General features: G+C 36.5%; 1 pseudogene; it reads left to right on the plus strand.

Annotated features, from left to right (window-relative positions):
- The first annotated feature begins 2,829 nt into the window (after positions 1-2,829).
- On the plus strand, positions 2,830-17,304 carry LOC149231218 (uncharacterized protein At1g01500-like; annotated as a pseudogene).
- The last annotated feature ends 3,278 nt before the right edge of the window (positions 17,305-20,582 follow it).

Consider the following 20,582-nt stretch of genomic DNA (forward strand, 5'->3'; position numbering starts at 1 on the left):
ATCAAAACATTTGATTTAGCTCCCTATCTACTGAGGTAACACCAACATCTGAAATATTTCTGCTGCAATATTTTAACCACTGTTGAAATAATATAACAGTGCACTAAAAACTACAAATATTTCCTCTGGATTCTATGGAAATTGTATCAGTATATCCTTCCCCACTCACCACAGCATTTCATTGATCTATTCAAGAATAATATTGGTTATCCTCTATTTAGAAATATGTTGTATTTGCATAATTCAATATGCTAATCCTTATTCTGAAGCAAGATGACGTTTTCCATTTTTAGTACCATATAATTTCATTTTCAACTTTTCTCATACCCTTCTTTTCCTAGTTCTAACTCCCCAAAAATTGCACTTACTCAAAGAATAGTAGAAATGTTGCAATCATCATATTCTACGAAACCACATCTCTTTGGGATATTTTGTTAATATATGTTGTGCATCCTCTAGAACCTTACATAACCATTTAATGGTATCATGTGGATCCATTTTATATCAGATAGACCCTTCATTGTTGCAAATATATGGTGTTTTCACTTTGCATGAGTCCAAACAAGTTAATGTATATGCATGTTTACTTATTTAGAGAGTTGAACTAGCCACCACTGTTGTTCATTTACCTGCCCTAAATAGACCTGTAACTGATAACTCACCACCTAGTACAACTAGCAATTACTAGAAACATAGTTACACGGGCATCCCTTGCCAGGTAGTAGCTTGTAACAATAATCACAGGCCAACTTTTTTCCAAACACCAATATATAGACTTGTTTACATGCCAATGTGTGTACTGGAAATCCATTCTCTCTACTAATACTTTGTAACTTAATAGGTTGGTAGGTAGCTATGATTTATAGAATGTGCAACATTCCCATACCAAGACTCAAATGTACCCATACAACATGGTTGACCATCCACTTTTAGAGAATGGTGCTACCAACTCAAGTACTCAGGTGATGTAGATTATATAACACTGCATCACCCTTCATGTATATCTCGTTGTCTACCACTAGGTAAAAGCATGTCAATGTGTCTCATTATATAGCAAAAGAAAAAAAGTACTTAAATAAAATAAAAAAAAGATAAAAAAAAAATGAATATAAAAAATGAATGCTAAATTATAAAAAATGAATGCTAAATTTGTAACAAAGCTAACTAACAATAAATTTTGGTAAAATCTATAGTAAACCTATTTAATGGGTTCAGAAAATATAAATAATGTTATTAAAAGTAAATACTAAATTTGTAAATAAGTCAACTGGTAGTAAATATTGGTAAAAACTATGGTTAGTCACTCACAAAACATAAATAACTTTTTTAAATATGCAGGTTTAAATATGTAAAGTTAAATTAAATTCTAAAACTCTTTAAATATATATATATATATATATAGAATTAGAATTTATAAACAAATAAGTTTATATATTATATTTTGAATAATATAAAATATGTTATTATAATCATATTTAAAAATTTTATTATAAAAAATTTAAAATATATTTTTAAAAATTTCAAAAAATAATTTTAACATTTTTTTATATGTTATTTTCAAATTTCTATTAAAAAAATGATTTTATAAACTTGAAAGGATAGTTTCTTGGGTCGCGGTTTTTTATATAGAAAAAGATTATAATTTTTACTAGTATTTTAATAATAATTAAAAAATATGCTTATTTTTTATTTTTAAATTTGTTTAGCAATCTTTAGAATGTTTACAACACATCTCTTAAAGAAATTGGAATTAAAAAACATAAATCAATAGAGAAATGGGGGTCGCAGTTTTGTCACTACTTAAAAATTTATGTAAATTCTTAATGAATATCTTTTAAAGAAAATGAATAAATTAGATATATATATATATATATATTAAATTTTAGAAAAAATATGACATGAAGTTGAATTTAAATTGACATGTTTTTTCTTCTTTTACCACCACCTAATTCTTGATGATTTTGTAAATTTAAGAGTAAACATTTCAATTCCATTTATTTTTATAAAACTTCTTTGCCACAAAAAGGGAAAAAATGATACATAGTAACATGCTTTTACCCCACTGGGAGCGCAAAAGTGACTATATGCAAATATAGATTTACTATTTTTTTTTGTACATAACCAGTAATCCCCACAAGAACATAAACCATCTTTAAAACAATGGAAACGACATAGAGAAGATGCATTCATTGTTTTCTTGGACCAAAGTTGTAGGCATTTACTTGTGAGCATATTATAAAGAAGGAAATAAAAAAATCACGCACCTAGTTTGTATCAACAAATAAGTAAAATTGTGTCTCCTCAACAATAAATTAGTAAAATTGTGTCTCCTCGACAAAAGCCCTCAAACTTCCATCCACCATATACAACTTCCTTACTTGGATAATATTCCTAAGATGTTGCGAGATTGAACAAAGTAAGAAAGATACAAGCCTTATACTAGACAACGACATGAAATTCCTCATTAATAATTTAGAAATTGGGCACCTTTAAACTGCGGGGAACTTCCATATTTCTTATTCTATCCTCTTTTTGAAAAATATGTCACTCACTACTATACCAAGGGGTTTTTAAGACATTTAAGACAAAATTACCATTTCATCTTAAAATGATCAAATTGTCTCAACTATTTACCTTTTAATTATTTTAAATTAAAAATGGCTCGTAGGCCCTTTCCCGCTTGACTAATTAGAGTTCCATAGAATATCATGTTTGCAGTGTGAGATTTAGCCTAAGTTGAAAAATGGTCTGGATTCATCATTAGCATGAGGGATATCTGGGCATGCGCACGAGGAGAAGAACAAGGCTGCCCATGGTCAGGATCAGCGCATGGTTCTAAGGGTCGGTGTACTTCTAAAGAAGAAGCTCGTTGTGCCCCCATTGCAACCCTTAGGATGGTTTGAGGTTTGTCTATTCTATGTATGCGTGAGTTCGTGCCCTATGGAAGGAGCCTCACAGTCGGTTATGTTGCGGCACCACCACATGACCGTGGGTATCATGGTAAAGATTAATGGAACCATGATCTCACTAGTGGAATCAATGTACCTAACCCTACGCAAGGACATGGTCAATAAGGAATTGACCGAGGCCACTTATCTAAGCATGGAAAATGCTTGAACCAATAAGAAATTGGATTCCGAGGTGTGCTATGATGAATAACCACTGCCACTCTGCAGTGCTCTAGAGAGGCTAGAACAGGGGTTTGATCATTCGAGGGTTAACGAATTATGGAGCATGGATTGCTACTTAGAAATAGGACTGGGTTGTTGCCCTTTTGGAAAACTGGGTAAGAAGCAACATGATTTCTCATTGGAACCTACTTCTCTGTAGGTTTATGTGGTAGGATGCTATGGTGGCTCGCGACTTATTCTGACAAAGATCATGTTTCTCATCTTGCGATAGAATTGGTAGAGGTGGGGGACTTTGGATGTTATTCCCAAGGATGAAGATGAGACATAGAAAGCAAGGATTAAGACCATCATTTTGAGTGGCCACCATTCACATTCACATCATGTATGTTTTTGTGTTGGGGTTTTTGCACTTTACATAATATGAACTTCCTTATGCTTAGATCATAGGTCCGATGGGAAATTATAATTGTGAACACTTTTTCCCAGCCTCATCTCCTGTTGATTACTATTGAACCATATCTTGTCTGGAATGTGTCGGCATTTTCTTTCTCCAGACATGTTTTCTATTTTTCACTCATAATTGCACTTTGGTCATAGTTATCCATTTTTCTATTTTGGGGTTGTTTTTTGGGAGATTTTACAGGTTAAATTGGTTGGATTGTGTCGATCTAGGTTTATTGGGTTAGAAGCTAGTATTTGAGGCATGTTCTTCCTTCTTCTTGCGAAAGTCCTTTGTTTAGGGTGCTTGTGGTCTTATGATTTTGTGTTTCATTCAAGTGTTATAGATTGTCCAATGGTTTAGAGCCATTGGGTACTCATTGTTTGGTATTATTTTCCCAAATTTTAGAACCCTTTGATCTCTCAGGGCAATTGGCTCATGCAATTTGAGATTTGTGCCCCAAAATCATAGGGATATGGGTTTCTAGAGAATTTGGGGTCTTCAGACTTTGGTGTCATCCTAAAATTTGAAGGATTTTTGGTGCTATAGAACCTTGGGGTTTCAAGATTTGGACCTTCCATGGAAACCACTCAAAAGGACGTTTTGGTATTTTAGGGCACATGTGGTATTGAGATTTGTTGTTGTATTCAAAACAGTCAAAGGGCCTTTCAGTAGCTTTGGATTTTATTGATGTTTGATCATCTGAGTACTTTCATCCCCCTCATATTTGGCCTTTTTGGTCTAAGAAAATATCATCTTGATCACCGTAGCACTTGGGTTATCGAGATTTGATGTGTTTACATTGAAAACTTTTAGACACTATTCTTTCAGACTCAATATTCTTTCATATGCTACTTAACGCAATGCACATTATCTCAACAACTATCACTGCACAAACTGACATTATGGGAGGAATGTTTCTTGGCTTCTCTGAAGTATTTGTTGGTATACCCAATTTTTTATCCTTTCTATCCCTGTAATACAAATAAATTAAATGCAAATAATCCATGCCTAAAGAAATACCAATGGCTACAATTATGACTACAACTTTAGGTATAGAGGGTGGCATGGGATTTCTATCATACCATTTATCGTGGTTTCCTTCAGATGCAATCAACAAAGTGTAAAAAATAGAGCAAAGCACGTTAACGGTACCTACTATAAATGACAAGGTTGTGATGCCTAGAAGACGACCTCGAAAGGTTAGCACTTGGAAAATATGGGTGTCATTTTCAGTAGAGTTGATATCATCATGATCAGACTTGGTATTCTTAGACTTCACCAGGGTTATCCTTAGAAATTCATTGGAAGCAAGTGCACTTTCTTTATTGGCCACAACATAAACTTTGACTACCTTTCTTGCCACCATAGAAGTAGAGAAACCATCTACCCTGAACCATCCAACTAGAAGAAGGTTGATTAATATTTCTGTTAACCTTGGCAATATTAGGGAGGGAGTGCTAAATCTTACTATTAATCCTTTTCTTAGCTCCTCCCATCCTCTATTCCAATCCACTCAAGTGTCCTTGACTTGACGAGCCGTGTAATTTTCCATTGCATTTAAAGCCCTAGCGCTGACTCTTCTTTCTTCATTATATTTAGCGCTAAAAGATGTGGTCAGTAGATTTATCCACTCATCCTTCTCTGATAGACACACTGGAATACAAATGTTAGAATTATCTTTCTAGGTATCATAATGCTTAAGTATTTCACAAAATGGAGGAGGCAATCCTATCTTGGGGTTACCCTCTTTCAATTTCAGGCTTTCAGAGTCATCAGTTTTCTCAGGTTCACCCCCTCCCGATTGCTCCACATACAACATACCCTCATTGCATCCATGAAAGTCATTTGTCAGGCAGCCCATAGAGGGTAGTATGCACTTGGAATCATGAAGTGATTTTGTTGATCCAGGCATCCGACGAGTAAGAAGTGTACTAACCTCTTCCACTGTCCAAGTTACAATGCATTTGCATCCGTCATTGCAGTGACAGATCTCAAGAACAGATGCAACAAATTTTGATGGCAAGAATTGGAAAAGGATGAACTACATGTTATGGGCATTGGACACATACTTCATGAATTTCTTCATCAAATAATTGGGCTTATCAAATGACAACATTACAACATAAGCATATTTGTTATTATTCTTACATGTGGTGAGTCCAATACCATGAAAGCTCTTGACTTCTCGGCCTCTTAGGGTGGCCAGAACATCCTTGGCACCCATTTCCACATGTAGCCTCCCTTTGGAGATACTTGTAATAAACTCCACAAAATTACCGATGAAAGATATTCACACCTTTGGAAAATTAACGGAACGAGTCACAACCTCGCTCACCTCAAGATGCCCCACAACAACACATGATAGCCATCCCAACCACATAACCAGCATTATAATCAACACCTTCATCATGTACAAGCTTCCCTTTGAATTCAAAATAATACCCAGTTTAGAAAATAAAATGTAGATGTGCATTTCCCTCACAAGTAATTCAACACCCAAGAAAAACCACCTTCGTCTTGTTGTATACATATTGTGGCAACAAATTTTTATTTTGCAAATCTGGATATGGCATCTTTCCATCCTCTCCATAATTCCCACATTAAAGTTTAGTTTGCGGCACATAAGTCGATAAAGTTTAAGACAGGGAATATGATTAAAATCTAATGGTTAGTTTCCAATTTTTTTTGAAACATACCAATGTGTTTGCTATTTTTCAGATAAAGAAGTTTGATCATGTATATATATTAATTCTTTTAAAGGTACGGAAAGTTTATTCTAGCATTTTATCCCATTCGTAAATAAAGTAAATTCATTTTCAATGTTCTATTTTTTTCTCATAGTGGAGAGAATTGGAGACATTCACAGACACTATCTTTTTTTCTTATTTCCAAAATCCAAAAACATGGAACTATGTTTGTTACTCATTCGTAAGAAATGTGGTAGATAAAAAGCATGGACTATGTTTTCATGATGTTTATTATATGTTCTTATGATATAACAATGAGGTTAAGGAAGTGGTCTCCAATATTTATACATTTTTAGTTGTTCAAGATTGTCCTTGAACTGAATTTATTACAATTGAAGAGTTATAGTCATTTGAAAAATATAGTGGTATCAAACATCTCTTGCTTCCTATTAACAGTTAGTGTTGGATAGATTTCAGGGTTTACTATGTTTGAAGAAAATTTAAATGGATTGCATTATGGAGCTTATGTTGTGTCCTATCATAGATATTTCTATGTGAAATAATTTTTCACATGTCTGGGAAGTTTCATCGAAATATTCTTCAATGAATTTCAAGTTCCTGAATAACATGGACTTGGCTTATGTAGCATCAGACCTTGTTATTTCACGAGCTGGTGCAATGACTTGTAGTGAGCTTCTAGCCACAGGAAAACCTTTTGTACCGGTAATGTCATGCCTAATCACTATGTAGTCTCTGCAGTTTTCCCTGATTTACCGATGTGGAATGTTGCAATTTTTTGTTTGTTGGATTGTCTGTCAAAGTTAAATTAGTTTTTCTCATTTATGTTATAGTAAATTATAGGAGTCATTGAAGTGCTCATGAAGAGAAAACATTTTTCATCATCTTTCTTGCTATTCTCTCCATATTTTCTCTCAAGTCACAGTATACATGCTTTTCTATAACAAAAAGCTTTATTTTACTTTGAATTGAAAGATAACAAAGAACTTATTTCATTTTTACAAACACTAAGTAACTACTCAAAGTTATTATGCAATAACGCTCTTAGTTAATTCTTAGTGCTTACTTTTGTTCAGCGAGCAACATACATGACTGAAACAATCTCAATTTGTATTTATTTGTATGTATTATCTAATATTTATATGGAACGGGGCTCATTGGAAGCTTTAATACTTTTAAATATTGAGTTGTCATGTCATTGGAGCAATTAATATCAAACTATAGCCATAGAGGATTTATATGTTATCAATAAAACTAGAATAAACATATTTGAAAATTGACTTGAACAAAAAAATATTTAGAATTATACCATTTTGGGTTTAGAAGTGCCTCTACACCCATTGATAATAAATTGACCAAATTTCAAGTGTGCAGCTAAGGAATCTGATTTTGGTCTTAGTCAAGCTTTAAGGTAATCATCGATTGTCAACATGACATCCACATTAGGCATGAGGATGATTAAAGTTTAATGAAGGTTTTTCCACTAGAAACTCAAGATGGTGTTAATTCTGATTAAGAATGAGCTTTGGATATTTGTGCAAAGGGCCGAGCCAAATAATTTTAGAGTGATACGAACTAAACGAAGTGTTAAATTTCCATGAAACTCTACAACTACTAGATGAATAACTGAAAATTGAAACTAGTTTAGTTCCACCAATATGTAGAATCTCTTAAAAATTCAATAACAGAATAAACACACACAAATTACACAATTTTTCTTGGGAAACCCAATTGGGAAAACCACATATTTCTTTGTTGTAGTATTTTATTGATAGAGTTTGAACAATCTGTTCTCTTACAGGGAAATTTATCACACTGATAACAATCTAGTCCTCACTACATACCAGTTGGACTCACCCTGCAAACACACTTGATCCAACTCCTATTCCTTGCGTCCTATCTGGCCCTATTTCCTTGCATTGATCTCCACAAGGTGGCCCAAATTATTTACACATAGGTTTTCACTTCCTGACCCGAATTCTTCATAGACCTTCTATTCTTGAGTACAAAGGGCCTCCTATTCTTTAGGACACATCCCCTAACTCCTAGCTCAACTTTGCATAAGAAAGCCTCTTCCTTGTTTACCAAATGTTAGTTTCTTTCAAAGGTGAAAACTAGGGAAGAAAAGTACTAAGATGAACATATGAGGAGCAATGTAGTCATGGGTTCCTGCAAAAGCTACTATAGAATCCTTTCCTCTACAAGTTTGAACAATTTTGGCAATCCCAAAATTAGCAATCTTTGACTCAAAATTTATCCATCAAAATATTGGTAGATTTTACATCACTGTGAATAATTGCAAGCAAGAAATCATGATGAAGATATTCTAATTCATGAGCTACTCCCAATGCAATCTTATACTATGTTGGCCAATCCAAATCCATACCACTTCTCTTTAATGTCTTCTCATTATTTTCATGTAAAGCCTCAAATAAGTTTCCAATTGGCATGCATTCATAAACCAATAGGTTTGAATTACAATTTACACATACCAATAAAGTTTCACTATAATTTTATCCCAAATTTCCCTCAAAATGTCCACTTCTACCTTTATCAATATGTCTAATCCATTTTTCATATTTCTACTGATGTTCATTGTCCATATTCACTTTACTGCTACAATTTCATTGTTTTGCAATCTAACACAATACACCTTGCCTGCTCCACCACTTCCTATGACATTGTCTTCATCTAATAGAGCTTTTATGCATGTCAAACTCATGCTAACCATTGATATACTTGCACATAATTCTCATATACAAATGTAAAAAGTAGCGATTTATGAAATAAGATTTTTTTTTTAGACTTTCAAATATATTTTATATGTAAAGTGGATATTGAAATATATTTTTATTATTAAAATCTTTTTAAATGTTGTGTCTACTCCATATTGGGTACAAAACGAATTATACATCTCTCATAAAAAGTCTCTTTGGCTTAATAAATTTGAATTGCACTTGTTATAAATTTAATTATAACATGCTTCTGAGAGACATGGGTGAGATAAGTTCTTAAATGGATAAATTCAACTTTCCATTCAGAAATTTTCTCCAAATTTTAATTGAAACCTTGTTTAAAGTTTATTCATTCTGTTTTAGCGATAAATTCGATCATAGAAATTATCTACAAAATTTTGAAACCAATGGAATTAAAAAAAAAGACCAATAACTCAAGGTAAAACTTTTGGGGTTTTTTTTCTCTAAATCAATATGTTATGTCATCTTCATAATAAAGATTTGAGGTTGTTATGTAATAATGTGCTTTAGAGTCGTTTGGGACATAATTTTGTGAGAGAAAATGTTGTAGTATTGACTAGGTCGATCCACGTTGAAGGATATCATCTATGACATTGCTCTCCATATCAACTAAAATCCATGGCCACAATGGACAAGCCTTTAAAACATTTTAACTAGGGTTGTACGACTCTTTTTTCCTTTTTAGTCTTTGTCAATTTTGGTCGTATCTTTACATTTAGAGTCAAGGTTTATTGTGATAACATTCCTGTTGGATTCCCCACCAAAATCTCACCTATTCTTGGTAATTTATCAAAATTATCACCTAGAAAAGATTTTAAAATATTTCCACTAGGTTTGTATGATTGTTTTTGCCTTGTTGGTCTCTGTCAATGCTGGTCATAACTTTACAGTTACAGTCAAGGTTTATTGTGATAACTTTCCTGCTTGATTCCCCACCAGGATCTCACCTATTACTGGTAATTTATCAAAATTATCACCTATTTTTTTAGTTGTTTTCATCTGGATCTCTACAGTTGCTTATTTGAAGTTCTGGAACACTAGATTTGGCACTAAAGAATAAATTTGGTATTGATATTCTGTGGAGAATACTCTATTTCTCTGAATAGATTTATTTATTTCTTTGATGCATAGAATTCTATTTTCTGGTGTGCTTACAAGAGATTTAGTTTGGAAACATTTTATTGGGAAATCTAGCACAACAATGCACCATAAACCATAATGGCATAAAGGGAGAACAACAAAACAAATTTGATATTTAATAATTTTATTCAAAACTATAACAAAATTGTCTTTTAGTAGCTAAACTAAACAAATTGCATATTAGATATTTGTTTATTCCTAACAATATATAACATGTACTTTGCAAGTGCCATGGTTGTTGTTGAGTGCAAGGATCATGACGTGAAAATCTAATTCTATGGTGAAGGACCCACCGAGAAAAATAGGCATTTCAAAAAATTTGTAGAGGGTGAACACAAACATGAAGGTTGTGCGGCATATATAATGGTAGGTCCCACATCATTCAAATTTCCATTAGATAGCAATCACAATACAAACTCTTCAACCCAAAACAATGGCATTGATTCCAACGAAAGAACAATTGTGTGTTTTGCCTTAAGATATAGTAAGAGTTGTCCTGCTTGTTAGGCTGTGATGGAAGAATATAATATTACATCTTGTTAATCATCTTTAATATTTGAAGTCATTAACTAGGCCACCAATCGGTAATTGTGATTTTAGTATGAGAAAAATAAGTTGTTGGTTGTGCTAATAAATTATAATTACATCTTTATTATATTATATAAATATAATATGAACATAAACTTATATATTACTTTCTATAATATATAATGGAAAACCTCATCCAAACCATTTCAAAAGATGTGAATTTCAATTGAACTTAATCATTCCCAAACTTGAATTTTGTAACATAGCCTTTAATTGAAACTCCTTGAAGCTGAATTTAGCATCAACTTTCGAATTCAAGTTAGTGGATATTATCATATAATAAAAACAAATTAGACTTTCAGAATGAATATTGATTCATTCAAGGTTGGAGCTTAAGGCTCTTGACACTTCTTTCTCTTATTGGTCAAGGAAGTTATCATGGGTAACACAGTGTCCATAGATACAATATTTTTTGTATTAGTATTGTGTTTTAATTGTAATATAAGAAACATTTCTTTTTTCTTTAAAGGGAAGCAAAATTATGTGAGATTGAAGGGGACAATAATTATAAAAGGAAATCCGGAGTGAATTCTAATTTGTGTGGAGAGATATAGAATGAATTACATCTTGACGTGAAGAAGTGAGGTTGAAATTGCTATAGTAGTTAGTCCTTTTTAATCTGGTATCTTGAAGTTTGGAAGTTGTTCTAGTCATAAAATAAGTTGGACCACCAATTGCTAATCATCTTTAATATTTGAAGTCATTAACTAAGCCACCAACTGGCAATTGTGATTTTAATAAGAGATAAATAAGTTATTGGTTGTGCTAATAAATTATAATTACATCTTTATTATATTATATAAATATAATACAAACATAAAATTATATATTACCTTCTATAATATATTTGGAAAATCTCATCCAAACCATTTCAGAAGATTTGAATTTGAATTGAACTTAATCATTCCTGAACTTGAATTTTGTGACATAGCCTTTAATTGAAACTCCTTGAAGCTAAATTTAGCATCAACTTTCAAAGTCAAGTTGGTGGATATTATCATATAATACAACCAAAGTAGACTTTTATAATGGATATTTATTCATTAAAGGTTGGAGCTTAAGGCCCTTAACACTTCTCTCTCTTGTTGGTTAAGGAAGCCATCATGGGTAACACTTACTCCATAGATACAATATATAGTCTTGTTTTTAATTGTAATATAAGAAGCATTTCTTTACCTTTAACACGAAGCAACATTATGTGATATTGAAGGGGACAAAAATTATAAAGGGAAGCAACATTGTGTGAGATTGAAGGGGACAAGAATTAGAAAAAGAAATATGGAGTGAATTCTAGCATGTGTGGAGAGATATAGAATCAATTAAATCTCAACATGAAAAAGTGATGTTGAAACTGCTATATTGGTTAGTCCTTTTTACTCTAGTATCTTGAAGTTTGGAAGTTGTTCTATTCATGAAATAAGTTGGAAAATATTTGATTTGGACAATTATAATTTCTTAGAGAGCATTTAGGTATGACCATGCCTTGAATTATTTTGTAAATGGAACTAATTTCTAAATTTGAATGGTAAGAAAAGTAATGTATATTAGCCAAAGTGTTCATAATTTTAAGATCTGTTTAATGGTTGCATTTAAGGGTCATTGTTATTAATTTTTGTATTTTGACATCTTGAATTAATTAATAATGAGAAGCACTCCCAAGTAGTTTTCTAAACTCGATAGCAAGTAGGATTCAAGTATATTTCTCATTATTCATAATTGCATCATATATACTTTATTTACTTTTGACATGCAAATAAGTCTTTTAGAGTTATATTTTTATCTATCATATCATATTTACACGACTCGCAAGGTCAAAAATAAATCTTTGGTGTAATTGCATATTTTAGGTTTGATAGTTATAGATCATTTATAAACTATAAATGTCTTTAAAGTTTCACTTCTAATTTAGCATTCAGCTGAACATATTGAGTATCTTATACGTAACTATTTTTCCCTTTATCCACTTCTCATAACCTCCCTAACCATTAGGTAGGGACATGTAGTTTCATTGCTATTTTGCTTGTTCAGTAAAACATTTGCCAAGGCTTTCAGAGTTTTATAACTAATTGAAAGTTTTAGAAAGTTTCAAGCAAGGTAAATTTTAAGGATCGAAAATTTTCTTGAAGTTTAAAAGCATTGGCGAATCTCACTAATCCCTAATACGCAAACTATAAAAATTTTGTTGATATATTTGTAAAATTATTCAAATTAATAATGATTTTATATATAGTCTCTATATAAGGTTGGAAATTTTTAAGGTAAAATAATTTTATATTCTAAAATTTTGGTCAATCATCTTTTATAAGAATAGGAAATTCCCGAATCTTTTTTGTGGAAAAATCATGGATAATTAGCCTACTGGGCGAACATTAGCCCCTAAAATTTTCCATGGTTTCAAGGCCTAATTTTTTAATGTCTAAAACTTTAAAGGCTGCTAGCTCAATGAAGAGCACCCGCTTTACAAGCACGAGGTTGGTGGTTCGATTCTATCGTGCCCTGATATTCATATGGAATTGTGACTATTAGTTTTTGGTGACAAATGCTCTTTTCATCAACACAAATGAGTTTATGGTGATATTTTTCAACCCTCACCAAAAGATGAAATGGTTACGGTCAATGAACGCCACCATATAAATGCATCAGTAATGACGACCATAAAACATTTATCACCATAAATCACTGTTGTTCATATGAAATGGTGACGTTCACTATTTGTCACTATAATCAATATTTGTGACGGACCTTGAATGTCACCACAACACCTATTGTTGAAGAGGTAAATCCCCTCTGCGGACAGAGGCGATCCCACTAGCTCGAAATGGGTCTAGCAACAATCAATCACGCTATTATGCAAGTTCCTAGTTGTAAATCAAAAGTGGATATGAAGAACCAACCTGGAATCCAACGCTATTGTCGTAGACGAGTTGATATCCCCGTTCCTCAGCTCCGGTAGGTCACAATCCTAGCGATCTCCGCGTATGGACACCTGCACATGCAAAGAACGAAGTGAATACAAGCATAAAATCCACGATATACAACTATATATCAGTCAGAAAGGACATAAATCAAACGTCATCATTATGAACAGTGAGATTGGAACCATAATAATAGTCATTTATTAATGAACAAGCAGAGAAAAGTACAACCAATGTTCTGACGCTAAATCTCTCCTCTGGCTGGGTGAGCAGCTACATATGCCTTGCAATAGATCTCTCTCTCTCTTTACTTGTGGATACACAGCTCAGACTTCCGGCAGCATAACCTCACTCAAGACAAGTATAATCAATGCTAGCACTATCAGCAATACTTCAGAACTCAAGAACTAGCTTGTCAAATGAATGAGGATGGGTTTTTATAGATGGAAAAGGGAAGAAGATACAATGCATCCAGACACTCATTGTGGATTGACCTTATCCCCAAAAATCCGCTGTGGATAGATGATGAGGATAAGTGATGAGTCTCGACATCTAGAAGGCCAGCTTTATCCCAAAAAACTGAATGACAATGAAGGGAAAAAACATCCAGGCGTGCGTGTGCCAAAAATCTTTCCCAAATTTGGTTGGCGCGAGTACTTCTCTATGACAGAGCGCCAATGGTCGCGGGTGTTACACTGTGGACCCGCGCTAATGGAAAAGAGGCACTTTTTAGGGATATTCTGCAAGAGGTGTCTTCAGGGAAAATGAAGTTCATACTGAGGGGAACATATTGCAAGTGTTTTTAAGTTATGTCACTGCTCACAGGTCCCGGAATGAGTCCTCCACCGTGCGGGAAAAGGGGTAACAGGGATGGTGACCAACGGTGACAAATTACTGTGTAACAGATGCCCCCCAAATCATGAGGCCCGAGAGAGAGAGAGGGGTGAGATGCTTTACAAGAACATATGTAGCCGCCGCGAAGATCTGCATCGAGAGATACAACTGATAGCTGAATTACATGATGTATGTGGTATGGTCGCAGCCATACATAAGAGAGTACATGATGATCTAGATCCATAGTATGGGCGCAGCCATCTGGTTAGGATCAATGAATAGACTCAAGTATGGTCGCAGCCATCCAATGATTGAGTCATGTAATCAAGAATCACGCCTGGATTATAATAGCAAAATCCAGGGTCTTCCGCTCCATCTCGACCCGAACGAAAGTACAAGTTCAAGCATGCGAATAGATGAGCTGACGTCGAACATGCATGAACATCGTCTGATTACTAGTCAATGATGGAAACTGTTAACAGACGTGAGAGGTACCACCAATAATCACAATGGCCCTCAAGGTACTATAGGCACAATCTACGGCGTGCGAATTAGTGATCTGATGTCGAACACCCGTAGAATTATTCGATCGGAGGCCAATGATGAAAACCTCGCGTCGAACACGAAGAACCTGCCATTAAGGCATGTAGGCTCCAAGGCACCGGAAGGGAGTCTCTAGATCAACTTCCTGGATAATAAGCTGAAGTCGAAAGGAAGTGATCTTGATCGAAGGTGGGCCATAATGTTTCCCACATCATCGACACGAGACGGAGAGATAATGTTGTGAATCAGGATTATATGAGCTATCAGAGGTTGTTTTTCTGCAAAGGTCAACTTCTCTTGAACATATCGGTGGCACGACAGTGGAGTTGGCAGTATTTGACATCAATGGATCAGAGGTCATGATGACGAGGCAATGAGCAGATGAGAGGTCAAATAGGCTTACCCAAATCCATGGAGGTAAGTGAAAAATGAGATGAGATATTCCCACACAGACACGAAAGCAGCGAAGTGCCATGTTCAAGAGCGACATACTGCCGACACGACAATAGTTATGGTTCCAAAAATCCTTTTTTCCCCCGCCATTGCTGGCAAGTACCCCAATTATTTTTAGCAAGCTTGATGGGGATAGCATGTGCTTGCAGTGCGTCATTTTGACAGAATCCGATGTCATCAGGTTTTAACGAGTCTGACAAAGGAAGAACTCGGCGTCTTTTCATGTTTAGAGAATTTGAAAAGACAGCGGAAAAGGAAAGGGTGTCCTTTTTCGTAAAGTTGTGTCTCTCGAGCCCGAAAAAGTATAAAACAATGCTCGAAAGAACCGCCCGACCATTACGATCGAGGAGTACTTTTCATAAGTAGTGATTTCGACCTGAAAAAGTAAAAAAGTGATCAAAACCACGTCGTTTCGTAACCACTCACGAGTTTGAAATGACAAGAACCCGGTAATCTTTTTATGGTTTAACGGTCGACAAAAAGAACTTAAAGCGACCGTCCCTTATTAACGTTTTAACGAGTCAAGAGGAATAACTCGGCGATCTTTTCATGTTTAATGAGTCAGAAAAGAGCTGAAAGATAACTCGAAAGTAACTTTTTCATATGTTTTACCGAGCTTGAAAAAGTAGAAAAGGAGGCTCGTTTCATCGCTTAATTTGCACCAATCCCTGTTATCATATCAAAAATAGTGTAAAACCCATTTTGATATGAATATATTCAAAAACACACTTTAAAAAAACATTAGTGTAACCCAAAAAAATAATATGTTTAATGAAATTTGGGTCAAAAAATGCTATAAAATAGTGAAATAGTAAAAAACAAATTCACTTTTCACTTTTTACCTTGTGAGTTTACCATTGGAGGGTTCTGCGTGCAAACTTCAACTACTGATTGCGATCAATCCAGGAAGCCAATCGAGCCGCCGTTCGGAGAAGGTAAGAGGTCTTGTCCTTAGCTTCATTTTCATTTCATTTTTTCAATTTTCTATCCACAGAATGATCCACTGGAAGGGGGATTGCAAAAACTAGGGTTGCGCCCATTGGCGCGAGTTTCCCGTGCGGGTTCGCACCAATGGGATTAATTTCCAAAAAGGGGGCGCGACATTGGCGCGACTATTTTCAAAACAGTCGCGCCAACCGCGCGAACCAATTTTGCACATGATTTTGACCGTTGAATTTGCAATTTTTTCTGAATTTTGGTTTCACCATGGATCTAATGATGATATTTTCGACTTTTTGGTTGCAGGGATTTGCCAAAATGGTTATAGAGTGGAGAGAAAGAGAACATGATGCTGTAGATGCTATGGCATTAGAGGATGAAGCATGCATGGATGCTTTGAGAGACTGTGGCTTAAAGAAATTCTTCCTTACCTCCTACTTACGTGCACAACCTGAGCTACTGCGTTTTATCGTGGATGCTTGGGATATAGAGGACCAGGTATTCCGCCTGAAAGATCAGACATTGGAGTTGGATGTTTCCGATGTCTACTTTATTACTGGATTATCACGGAGGGGTGCACGACCCATCTTGACTGGTAGTAGGCCTTTCGGTGAAAAGATAGGGGAGGTGATGGAACGAGTTTGTCCTGGGGCACAATTTGGATCAAACAGTGCCAAAGTGGATATTGTCACAGTTCCCGACCTGGTGCTACGAGTGATATTGTTCACTATTACATGGACGGCTAGGGTACAGGTGCCACATGAGGCCAGCAAGAACCATTTGCTACTGGCTTCCGAGTGTTTGAACCCCACTTTATTCGATTGGGCCACAGCTGTGACGACAAACATCAAGAGATAGCTTACGAAGTGTAAGCGTGGCAACAAGCAGTTTGGATATGGATCCATTATAGTATCTTTCTTCCTGGAGCGACTGCCGATTTTCCGGGTACAGGGAGGTATCATGGTAGATCCAGTGCCACGGGAGCCGAGGATGGCTCGATGGGCAGCAGTTATGCCTAGAGGAGGAGGGGGCCAGCAGATGGCCTGGCGGCCCGAGTTCTTTATCTGGCTCCGTCACCAGATGATCGTCATAGAGGACTGGCCCTATGCGGGCACTAATTTTACTGGAGATCCCGATCTCCCATTGCCCATGGGGGAAGACTGGGACGAGGAGCTTGGTAAGAACTCTTTGTGTTTTTGATATTTTTTATGTATTTAATTTTTTGTTTATAATACATGCCTTATCTCTGACAACAACTATATGTATGTATGCAGATGTAGGTGCAGAGTGACCAGCAGGTCTATCTCATATAGCACGGAGGGTTCAACCCATAGCCGACCCTCAGCTGGCAAGGGGGGCCAGAGGGGAGGAGCTGTTGGTGTAGAATCTCGAGGGTCTTACGGACGGGATTCCGGATTACACTAGGCTAGCGGACGTGCCTTTTGAGTACCAGAGGCACACAGTGGGAGTGCCGACTCACGTGCACCGTCTATTGAGACGTTTGGTGTGAGCGGTGATGTGCTATCATGAGCACCACCATGATTAGATGCCTAGGTTTCATTTTTGCACATTTTTGAGAGACATGTTCTCCGCGACTATATGAGATTCAGACATGTATTATTTTTGGATTATGTAATGCGCGAGGCGCAAACATTTTGACACACACGTATATATATAAATATGTCTATGGTTTATTATTGTGTTTTCATGAGCTTGCTTGTATAATGTTTTATTTACAAATTACGCAAATGTCTATCTAATACATGATTGGCCAATGCATCAGATAATGTGTTTAATTGTCGTGGAATATGCTGATATGTAATGAAATCAAAATTCCTCTCTAACAATCTTACACGTAAATACAACCTTAGAATATGATGGTCTCTGACGGAATAACGCCCATTGAGCTGGAGGACGACAAGTTGAGAGTCCAGGTTTACTACCAATGCCCGAATGTCGAGATTAATTGCTTCAGCAAGTAGCTCGATTACAGCACAATATTCGGCGACATTATTAGTGGTACGACCCAAACACACACCTTGAAGATCTATCAGCTCGCCATGAGGATCATAGATCACCCATGCCGCAGAGGACAAGTTGCGGCAGGCACCATCAGCGAAACCAATATAAGGTGTATTAGACATCTGGACAAGAAGCGAAAGACACAATAAGCGACAATCACGCCTATAAAACTGACACACATACACACAACACACTTGCTAGAGTACATGTATATACAAAATGAAGTGTACCAGCATCACGCATAGTACTTTTTCAAATACAGCCCGTTTCGGGGCTGTGCGAGAGGGTTCCCTTCATAATCAATTAGCTCATAGGCCCCTTTTTGCAAAACTTTCTTGACAATGTAAGGGCCTAGCCACATAGACTCGAGCTTTCCTGCTCCTAGCTTATCGTTTGCCTGATCGTATAGCAGAACTAAGTCTCCCTCAACAAAAGAACGTGGATGTACAGTCTGGTCAAAGTGAGTTTTGACTCGCTTCTTCTGTGTTTCGATGGCCAAAGAGGCTAGGCGACGGGTCTCATCTAGCCGTTCCAGATAAAGAAGGCGTTCTTCTAATGGGGTAGTGTTGGGAAGTAGCTCGACAGCCAATTTTAACGAAGGGATTTCACACTCGATTGGAAGGGTAGCCTCTAGTCCATAGACTAGTTGAAATGGAGTGAAGCCAGTGGCATCCTTCATGGAGGTTCGGTAGGCCCACAAAGCGGGGAACAACATCAAATGCCAGTTAGACTTATGCATGCCAATGGTACGCTGAAGCATTGTAACCAAAATCTTATTGATCTCTTCAACTTGGCCATTGCACTGAGGGTAGTACGGAGTGGAACTATCGTGCTTTAAGCCTAACTGGGTTGTTAGCTCCGTCATCATATGATTACGGAAATGCTTCCCGTGATCAGCGAAGATGGCTTGAGGGACGCCGAATCGCGAGATAACATGATTGAATAAAAATTGTGCCGCTGTGTGACCGTCTTCAGTCAGTGTAGGCATTGCCTCGGCCCATTTAGTGAAGTAATCGACGGCAACGATGATAAACCCATGCCCCCCGGCCGAGCGAGGGTTACAGGTCACATAATCAATGCCCCATTTTGCAAAAGGGCCGACGGTAACAAGAGGGTGCAATGGAGCGGGAGGCGCTCGCATCTTCCGCTGGAATATCTGGCACTCATGACAGGAACGGACAGCAAGAATGCAATCCTTAAAGATAGAGGGCCAAAAGTAGCCAGCACGGAGGATTTTTTGGGCAGTTGCATATCCGGACATGTGACCACCACAAGCACCAGAGTGGCAGTCATTCAAGACTCGCTCAGCTTCCCCGTGAGTAAGACAACGGCGGAGAACAGAGTCGGTGCCGAGGCGATACAGTGTATCCCCAATGATACAGTATGGCTGGGACTGATGACGAATCCTTCGCCGAGCATCTTTAGACACGCCCAGACGAAAGGAGGACGTTTGCAGATATATAATGATGTCACTGTACCAGGGGTCGAGGGTGCTAATGAAAAACAAAGTCTCATCCGGAATTTGATCCTCTGTATGAGAGGGCGGGGAAGAAGATGGCAAAGAGCAAATTAACTCAGTAAAGACAAGCGATTTCTTGGACTTGGCAGTAGTAAATTCCAAGTCAAACTCTTGGAGGATGACGATCCACTTTGAGTACATGCCCCCCAGCAACTGGCGTGACAAGATATACGTCATGGGGTTGCAATCAGAAATCACTGTAGTAGTGCGTAGCAGAATATAGTGACGGAAACGTTGGATAGCACAAACGGCAGCTAATGCCAACTTCTTGACATAAGCATATCGAGTTTCCGTATCCAAAAGGTTGCAACTGAGATAATAGATAACATGCTCAGTGTCATCGTCGTCGGTTTGAACAAGAACCATGCCGATAGTGGTATCGGCGGCAGCTAAATACAGGGTGTAGTCACGATGGTAGTTCGGAGGGCGAAGCAATGGAGCATAAACAAGGAGACCCTTGAGTCGCTCAAAATATTCCTGGGCCGTGGTATCCCAATGAAAAGGGACATCTTTTTTAAGTAATCGTGTAAAACCTTTAGCCACCTCGGCATAGTTTGGAACGAAACGACGTAAAAAATTTGCTTTACCTTGCAAG

This window comes from Pinus tabuliformis, chromosome J, assembly GCF_031772625.1.
Source record: "Pinus tabuliformis cultivar Carrire ecotype Pingquan chromosome J, CPIR1, whole genome shotgun sequence".
NCBI lineage: Eukaryota > Viridiplantae > Streptophyta > Pinopsida > Pinales > Pinaceae > Pinus > Pinus tabuliformis.